The sequence below is a fragment of the Harpia harpyja genome, chromosome 1 (assembly GCF_026419915.1).
Source record: "Harpia harpyja isolate bHarHar1 chromosome 1, bHarHar1 primary haplotype, whole genome shotgun sequence".
Taxonomy (NCBI): domain Eukaryota; kingdom Metazoa; phylum Chordata; class Aves; order Accipitriformes; family Accipitridae; genus Harpia; species Harpia harpyja.
The window spans coordinates 33750450-33760001 of record NC_068940.1 but is presented as its reverse complement, the minus strand read 5'-3'; positions in this window follow the sequence as shown (position 1 = coordinate 33760001).

Below are 9552 nucleotides of genomic sequence, written 5' to 3'. Positions count from 1 at the left end.
CAGAATTTTGCCTTGATTGTTCTTTAAATATAAGTAGTTGTATTTGTTTTTTTCAAGTAATTACCAAAGATAAAACATCGCTGAAAGTGTTCACAGTCTAATGCATTGGTGTGCGACCTGTGTCTCCTAAATGAAGAGATTCGTAAAATAACCTGAAACTCCTTACAGGTCCAGCCAGGAACAAGGTGGCTCAGCCATGTGGGAAAGAATTTTAGATTAATTTCCCAGTACAAGGCAGCTGGATAGGTGGGACCATCATTTTGGAACATCTCCATGTTTCCTCTGGGGGTAGTGGGAGCAGTGTCTGACCCAGGCTGTCCATAGCCAAGACCAAGCTCCAGAAGCCATAAATTAAACGTTGTCACTCCTTGAACTTAACATATTCAAGACAGTGACATCAGAAACCAGCATTAATTGTATGTAGCAAGACCCGAGACTAAATTTACAGGCAACAGAATATAAAGAAAATTAATATCAGAAAGTCAATAACAATTTCAAACTCAGCGGAAGAACTGAGTTCACTGCTACTGAATTTGTAGTATCTGCTTAGAGATATAACAGTAAGACTTCATCAGCTCAGAAAGTTTGTTTACTGTTGGATTTATTCTGATCAAAAAGCCTGTTAAGGAAAAAGACGGCAGTACATGAACAGTAGGAAAAGCACAGAGACAAGCAAGATGGACTGGTGTCACAATGCAGTGCTGGCCTTGAGAAATGAACAGTAACACTTGGAAAATATTGTAACAGTCTGCATCACAAGAAAGACATTGATGATGAAATACACTGGTTAAATTTTGGGAAACCTGAGGATGATGGCAGAGGTGCTGAGGATCTGGTCTATGTGATGGTGAAGCCGCTGATAAAATAAAAAACTTCCCAGAGAAATTTTGGACCACTATAAATTTATTTTAAAATATGTAAATGGATGTCTAAAAAATGTAAATGAAACATTTCAAAAATTTTGAAATAATATTTAACTAATTCAGGTACTCAATTCAGGAAATTTTTTTGAGTTTTCACATTTTTCCTTGTTTGGGATAGCTTATTACTTTAATATGTTAAAAGCTTAGTACGAATAGAGAATAATTTCTAGGATCATCTAACATTTACCTGTTAGTTTGTTGCTTTATGCAAAATCCTGATTTGCTAATATATTTGGTGGTGCATGGAAAAGAAGTACATGTCAGAAGAATCACGCTGTTTCTGGATCTGCAGCTGACCCTGTTTGTGACACTTTAATTTTGCATTTCTGCTGCTCTCTCCAGAGGACGTTGTGGACAGCTGCTGTTTCTTATTAAGTGTTTGCATCTAGCTATTTTGGGGGGCTCATAAATTATGCTATAATATAAATAACTAATATAAAGTTACTTTGGGTGTTGCCATTTCCTCTAAAATTGAAAAAGGTTCCTTCTTCTGTTAAAAGTTTACTTATTTTTCAGCTGTTATACTCATTTTTATCAGATTTTCTGGTATAAAACTGATTTACCTGTGATATTTCTTTCTCTCTTGAGATATTCACATCTGTCTCTAGCATCTGTCTCTAACTTCATTCAAAACCAGTGGTGGGGCAGAACATTAATTTTATGGATATATTTGTATCATTGTTTTTCTGTCAATAAATCATTTGTTATTTTCAAGAAGAACCTGCAATTTCTACCTATCAATATTTTTCAGAAGCAGAGCTGATGCACAGCAGCTAAAAATAATCTTATGGAACAAGAATGAAAAATACAGAGAAGTCAATGTTGTGAGTTAACACTAGCATCTTCTGAATATTTTTACCAGAAAAGGACCAAAGAATCAGCAAAGCATCAGCTTGTTTCAGCAAAATTTATGGTAGTAATCAGTTCCTGTACAGCTTTGATACCCTTTCAGCTTTTGACTCTTGATTTAAAGCACTTCTCTAGGAATATTGTGAATAAACCAGCACCCTGCACACAAACACAGTCCACAAAAGGCACTAATTCTCTCCCCAGAAGTTCCACCTCTTTTTTTAAAGGCATTTTGCTCAGCAAAGCAACTCACATAGGCAGATATTCATTGGGTTTCAGCGTGAGGCAATGTTTTAGGGTCCTTTGATCTGATAAAAAATGCCGATCCCCAGATTGTGTCTGGGCGTGGCTGTAGACATGCCATCTACATGGGTATCTAAATACAAAGTACTGAATTTGCTCCATCATCAGCTGAGAAATGCACCAACAGGCTAGCTGGGATCCTGGAACATGAGTGATTGTTCATTGCTCCATCCTTTCTCCCCATCCTTTCTTCATTCACAGAATGGCAGAGGAAAGAAAATGTGTAAGCTGCTTCACAGACTAAGGTTAAACAAATTCCTCCTCCTTCCATAGCATAGGAGGAGAGCTTTGTGATTCCTGAACTCAGTCTCTCCATTCCTGGGATAGCGCAGTTTTGTCCACTGATCCTTACCCAGGATGTATCGCAGCAGTCACGACTGAGAGGCAACATGTATGTATGGTTGCTCGGGGCAAGAGCTTGCATGGGTGTCAAAATGTCAAAATAGCTCCTCTGCCTGCTGTATTTACACTTCTCCTGGGACTGAGGGTAGCAGAAGTTGCAAGCTTGCATTTTCCTTCCAAATTTACATCCTATTTTTACATTGCATCTTTTTTGGAGGGTGGGAGGGAGTAAAGCTGCATGTAGATGTGTACTCCAGAAAGAACATGTTCTACTTCTTTTGTCAGTTGATACAAAATAGGGCATCTGTTCTAAAAAGATTACTAGTTCTGGAATAATTGTAAGTATTAACTAAAACCAAGGGTTTTTTCCTTCAGTTTTATTTGGTAAGTATTTCAGGTTCTAACACCCATAAACTTGGAGAAAACAATACTAATAATTAAAAAGGAACAAAAATAAGCCAGACAAAGCTTTTAAAAAATTAGAATTGTTTTCTGTAATCCTCCACTTCAAATGCTGCATGCCAGGGCTCAATCTTTGGATTTCTTTAATCATTTGGATTGGCCTGTTCTTCCTCCTGATTTATCCAGTGCCGCAGAAGGATTAAATCAGCGTAATGGACACTTGTTAAGTGTCTACATCAGTCTAATCAGCTTGACAGTGTTCTGGTTTATTCCTCCTTGTAAACTGTGGTATCATAAAGATGCTGTACTGTATATAGCACCACTTAGTGGCAGAAGTCTACTTCAAATACTCCTGAAATCTAAGCTGAGGAACTTTGTTCTCAGTCAAACCAAACCAGCACAGTACATTCCTCTTCCCTCCTCCCTGACTTTTCACGTTCAGAGCCTCACAATGCTGCTGTGAGTCTGTCTCTCCAGCACAACAGCACTCTGGCCCTAAGCAAACCGATTACAGCACATCCCTTTCCAGTCTCTTTTCTCCCGCTCCCCTTGTGCGTGTTCCTCATTTGACTGTGCCCACAAAGGCAGATGGGTCTCTTTTGCCTGTGTTAGTGGCTGACTGAAACGTTTGACCTCAAATTACATGTTATGCATAAATAAAAAGGTGCTACCCTAACTGCTATTATACTCAGTTATAAACACAATGAACAGAACAGAAAATAGGAAAACATCACAAAGCAGGCTGAGGATTTATCCCTGCTTTCAGCAGCCAGTATCAAAACAATATGCACAGGTATTTTTCTTCACAGGACATTGATGTCAGGGATGTTTATCGTATTATATTGAAAGAATTGGTTTACTGCATTGAATTTTAACAATATTAGCATGAACTATCTCACTTTGGGGATATAAAGAGAACTAATCAGTGTTTAGGGATAAAGGAACCTATAACAATGTCAATGCCTGGAAAATTAAAACAGACAGATACCCTTTTTTTTCACTAAATCTCACTGAACCTTCCAAAGGGATATTGTGCTGTCATACTACAAACCCTGCTTGGATGAGAAGAAAGGGTGCTTGGTCAAGATACATAAAGTACAATACCCCATTTATTTCCAAAACTCATACTGGACAGGCAACAGCAGGCTACAAACTTCAGGTTTAATGTTAATGACACCGTCTCTTGTGCCATCGCACGAAGTTTATTTTGCCAAGTGTTTCTTTACAGCACTTACAGAAATGTCTCTCTTCAAGCCATAGATTTGCACATTATGGTTATAAGTGAATTGGAAAACAGTAATAGTAGAGATGGTAAATTCCATTCTTACTGTAAAGCTCCTCACAAGCTTTTGCAGTTTCTTTCAAAAGCCCTATCAGTTGTCGTATTTCTGATCGTGTGCTAAGCATCAGTTATTCCAACACAGTACTGAGAAACAATTTTTTCAATCAGTTATGTGTCCAAAATGCATATGCAATCGCACATCTGAGTTGTGTGTACAGTTACTGAGATTCCATGCGTGCATTGGGTAATTTCTCACATAAATGCACTTAATTAGTCATCTGTGCATGAGTTTCCTATTTGCATACATACTTAGGGCAATTTTGCATGCATATTAAGCACTTTATATATATATATGTAGAAGTTTGACTCTCATCATGTTTACTAAACAGAAGCTTATGTTAGATCTGGAAGAAAATAATTGAGTTGTCTGACAGCATATGATACAATGTGGTAGCTTGCATATGGATTATTATAGTGTCTGCATCCTGCTGAGGTTTTCACAGAAACGTTATTAGATTTATCTCTCATAAAATACTTAAGGATCAGCTGTGTAAATGACCATTCTTTTGAAATATCTGGATAGGTAAAGTACAGATTACCTGATTCAGCCCGTAACTTGCACCAGATATAATTTGTATTTGTTGTGAAATTCTTACAATAAAAATGTCCCATCTAAATCCTGTGCTTCTTCCTAGGCTACAATAAAGCCTGTTACATGATTTTGCCATTTCCTATTGACGGATTAGCACAATCAGAATCACTGAAGTAATGTCACTTACAATAAGCTTTATTAAACCACAAGTCTGCCTGTAGCTCGTAACAGAAGATGGTGCAGGAATATCTCCCGTAGCATTTCTCTCTCTCACAGATCAAACCCACACACTTATCCTCTGTCTATCAGAGTTACTTTGTAGCTGGGGGTTACCCAGTCTTGGATGTACCAATATTTTTAGTGCCTATACATGTGTCCTAGACACAGTCTGACTTGAAAGCATGTATGCAGTTGGGAACAGATTAGGTGATGTGAGACCACAGGATCTATTGGTCAGAGTTAATAGGATAACCGCAGATAATCTCATTAGATGAATGCATGAACTTGAAAAATTAGTCTTTGGAATTCACGTATTTCTCGACACTGGCAAATGGCAGCAGTTACTCTATATACAGAACTCTCTGGGCTCATGCAAGAACCCCGCCAACTTCAAAAACCAGCATATAGCAGTGGAACAGTAGAGTCAGGTGATAACTACCAATAGTAGTTACCAAAATTCTAACCCATGTGACTCTACTCTTTCTCTTCCTTTCTGTTTATGTGTGTGTGGAGGACTTTGTTCTTATTGTTCTTGGCCTACAGTCAGTCCATATTATTCAGCTGACCATGCAAATAATATTCCTAAACAGTTCCCTTTCTTTTATCTCTAGGCTTTATTTCACTTAGGCATGTAATATTATTAGTAGAACTCCTCCACGTCATATTATTATCCTCATTTATAGCTAAATCAGTGATTCAGGTATTCGAATAAATTTCATATACATCTTTAACTTCACTGAAGTTGGATGGAGACAAACACTGTAAATTTCTCACTACCTTTTTTAATTGGAAATATGCTGAATCTCTTTGAGTTTGTGATATTTTGTCATAAAGTAGTCTCTTACAAGAGCACATCTCTTCTTCTCTCCCCTCTCTCCTAGTTTTCTTTTCTTATCTTTTCAGTTCTACTGCTCAAATCCATAGGCTGTCAAATCTGTCTCTTGTGAAGTGCTTTGTCTTCCAGGTGGTTTTTGACCAAAAATGCTGACAGCTCCAGAAAATGACTTTGTATTAAAAAGGTAACTGAGGCTTTCTCTGAGGAGTTCTGCCTCAGCATTTAGCATGCACACACACACAGTTTAGAGTATCTGCTGTGGTGCTAAAACTGTTGGATATATTCAGGAGGAAAAAATATTTGGGAGGCATACAAACAAGCTGGGTGCCACAAAAGGCAGAGAGCGCTCAGAATGTAACTTCTATTTATGCTTTACCAATCTGTGCAGAAAAAAACACATACTTCTTTTTCTGATAAAGAAGAAAAGTATGTATTTTCAGTAATATAAGAAAGCCTGATCTGGACCTCATGTTTTTGCTAGATAGAAGAGTGTTTATTTATTAATATTTCGGCTTGTATCAGTGTAACTTATTTTGAGATCTGGACTGGAATAAGTTATATTAATGTGAACATTTCAATGTAGATAGAGCCATGCCCACCAAAAGAGGAAAAAAAGGCAATGGTAAAGTGATGAGGAGAATTGCTGCTATAAACAATAAAAACAGCAAGAGCCGCAAGTCTGAAAAATTCTCATTTTCCTTCCTCAGTCCCTATAAAAAAACCTATTGATTATGTTGATGTTCATTTGGAGTTTTCTGGTGTGTGATGAGTAAAAATTACAGAACTGTATGGATTCAAAGGTTACATCCTGCCCCCTTCCGCTGATATCTTGTTGAATCTGTAAGTGTGAGCATACCAAGTGGTATGGGAGATCACAGGGACAGGACTTGTTAGAAAAAGGGTCTCCTCCTCAGTTGGTGAGGAGAGTGCATGGAGAGGGTAGGGAGGAAATCACTTGGTTTATATTACTTTGATAAGGTTCTTCTCAGATTGCTGTTAAAGCGTAAAGCCTACTGTCAATGCAACCATTTTAGATGATGACTACTTTAGGTAACTCTCTGTTTCTGAGGTGATGGCACAATCATGCTTTAGCACACCCTTGTATGAAGAGAGCACCTTAAAATCAGTAAGTTTGTGGAGGCTTTGGGGAAACTGGGCATCTGTGGCCTTCCTCCCACTTGTAAAATGGCACAACGGGCATGAATCTCTTTTTTTACTCAATCTGGTGGGTTTTCATTGTTTCCGGGAATATGAAGCATTGCATCATGGAGCAGTCTGGGGAGCTGACTGCCTACTGTGTTAAGGATCTCTTGCAGTATGTTCTCCTTGGTGACTTTCTGTATCTGAGGCACACAGGTTTGCCCGTGAACCAGGGAGGTCACTTTTTGGAAGCTGTTACGAGGGGCATATTGACATAAAAAGGCACTCACTGTATCTTTGGAGAACAAACCTAATTCTGCCTTTTTTTTTTTTTTTTTTTTAATACCACTGCTTTAAACTGCAGTCCACTGTAATGATACAGGCCTATTAAACCTCTCAGTCTACTTTTGCCCTTTTTCTTAATTTTTCCAAGAATACAATAAATGAATAAAAAAAAAGTAGAGATTTTACTGTTTTGCATAGGTCAATTTTGTTTTACAGTATTTTAATAAGAGTTACATTAGTATAAAGTGTGTTACCTCACCTAAGGTGAAAGAGACGTAGAATTGGGATTTTTAAATTGATTTTAATATAGCCATCGCTGGCATGCTGCCATTAATGGTTGCATAGTTCAGTAAGGATACCACAGCGTGTGTCATAATTGGAGGTCAGACTACACTAAAGTTGGCCTCCGTTGGTCAGCATAATTAACTGAGCAGGAAGGTTTTGTATAGGGCCTCTGAAGTTGTATTTTCCTCATTGCCATTCACATTACCAACTCAGAAGCAGAATCAATAGGAGCCACAAAGTACTGATAAGTAGATAGTGTAAAAGAGAGAAAGTTCAAATTCCTTGGCATTGCAGCATGTCTTGCAGGAATGAAAATGTGACTTCAAAAGATCTGTTTAACCAGGAAAATAGTTGTATCTTTCTCACCATCCCAGCACACAGGTAGCACATGCAGGGTGGTACAGAAACAGCTTAGATTAATGCATATTCCATTCCTGTTCAGTGCTGCTTTTTCCTGTGGATTCTTTCTTCAAGTCACTTTCTCCTCTGTGACTCATCATTTTGTCTTTAGATTTTGTACTGGAGCCAGATCATAAGTAATCCAGAATTTTAACCTGTGCCCAGCCATTCGTGTAGTTCCAGTGATTTGCTGTTGCTTTAAAAAATTACATAAATGTACCAAAGTCTGGCTTTTACTCTTAGTTATTTTCCCTCTGTGGTTGTGGTCTTCCTACTCAGGAGCATCTTTGTTTCCTGTGTTGGCTTCTGTCTAGAGCTGGTAGGTGCTTGCGTGTTTTCCAGATCATTAATTTCTCCACAGCTTTGATTTACCTTTCACTTTACTGTTCAGTGCCATCTTGTCCCATCTTCCCTACGCATCCTAAAAAGATCCCAAATATGGATTAAATCTGAAGGCATTTCTCATTTATTTCAGTTTTGAACTGCTGACATAAAGTCATAATTTGCCATTATCTATCAATCCAGAATCATCACTATTTCTCTGGTTCTGTCCTTTGTTACTACTTTTGACACAAACCAAAATTAGTAATAATGACTCTCTAACTCACCGGTCAGCTAGCTATCTCCTATTTAAGAAGCAAGAATCATCAGATCATGCAGAAGAAAGCTGAGGTGTGGTCTGCACGCTGTATTAATTTCATTTCTCCTTGTTTGTCAGAGTTTTTAATAAAACCACTTTTTATCCTTAGCATCTAGGCCATAACTATTTACTTGAGTTCAGCGAAACATTTACTTATCAGAGAATTAAACAGGTTAAGCCAGCGGGAATATTTCCCAAATAAGGAATTCGGATATCAGCCCAAAGCTAGGAAGGCAAAAGTCTCTTGAGACTTTGTTTTCTCACCTCCTGTCCATTTAATCTGTTATTCCCATGCTTTCACATATTTGATGGCTGCTTGACAATTTTATTGTATGTTGTACTGTCCCTCAGTGATCACACCTCCCTCTCTCTCATTTCCTATCCGTGGTAACACAGCTCACATCTGATACTCACCTCCACCACTAAGGGTTCTATTGTCCCCTTGATATGTACGTGTAACTCCCACTGCTGTCAATAGGAATTACATGTGTGCATCAAGGAGAGAAAAATCCCTTGTGCACTCTCCGCTCCTCATTATCTTGGCACAGTCAGTTCTGTAGATGTCTCATCTATGAGCCTTTTATTCTCTTGAGTGTTGTGCAGTACAGCAAGTTGGCTCTTAGGATCAGCAGTTTTGCTCTTAAGGTGTTTAGCAAGTTGATTTACTGTGCATGTGTATGCTCTTAAATGTCTTCATCCAGCCAAATCCACATCTTGTAGCATTCATATGTTAGACGGTAGAGCTTCTTATTTCCTTTTTATGCAAGAATACCAATTCATAACCAGTCTCCCAGCAGACTCAAAGTGAAGCGAGAGTCTGAAGCTAACCCTCCCGAATGGCATATGTTCAGGCCCAGCTTAGACCTGTATGCTTAAATGCAATAGTTTGTGAAAAATGCAACAGGTACGAGATTTTAATGGCATATTTTAATTTTCCTTAAAGATCTGAAGGAAGATATTTTATAAGCACTTCATGTTAAGTGCTTCTAAACAAGGAGGTAGTTGAACGAGTAGCTAATCAGTTAGCAAAACTTTAATTCCTTCCAAAATTAATGG